Source organism: Morone saxatilis, unplaced genomic scaffold (genome assembly GCF_004916995.1).
Source record: "Morone saxatilis isolate NCDOM2014 unplaced genomic scaffold, NCSU_SB_2.0 Contig4, whole genome shotgun sequence".
NCBI lineage: Eukaryota > Metazoa > Chordata > Actinopteri > Moronidae > Morone > Morone saxatilis.
The window spans coordinates 12,572,694-12,572,947 of record NW_023339984.1 but is presented as its reverse complement, the minus strand read 5'-3'; the positions used below and the strand labels follow the sequence as shown (position 1 = coordinate 12,572,947).

The following is a 254-nucleotide window of genomic DNA, read 5'->3' as shown; positions in this document are numbered from 1 at the left end:
TTCGATTCCCGGCCAATGCAACACACTCTTTTTAACCCCTCGTTTCCATTGTGTAACACCCCTAGAGGAAGCACAGACACACAATAGGTTAGCTTAAAAAGCCCCTACGATGATTAGGGTTGCAACAAACAGCTATTTTCAAACTCAGTAAGTCAGTTTATTGCGTTTCGATTCATTATTACTGATTATTATAATATCTTGAATTTTTTTTTTTTTAAATGGTGTATATGCCCTTTAATTTTTTTTTTTTTTTT

At 33.5% G+C, this 254-nt stretch overlaps 1 protein-coding gene across 1 annotated transcript in view; it reads right to left on the bottom strand.

Annotated features, from left to right (window-relative positions):
• Positions 1-254, bottom strand: part of cunh20orf27 (chromosome unknown C20orf27 homolog) — a gene marked incomplete in the record, with an annotated part of 28,804 nt that overhangs the window by 3,626 nt on the left and 24,924 nt on the right.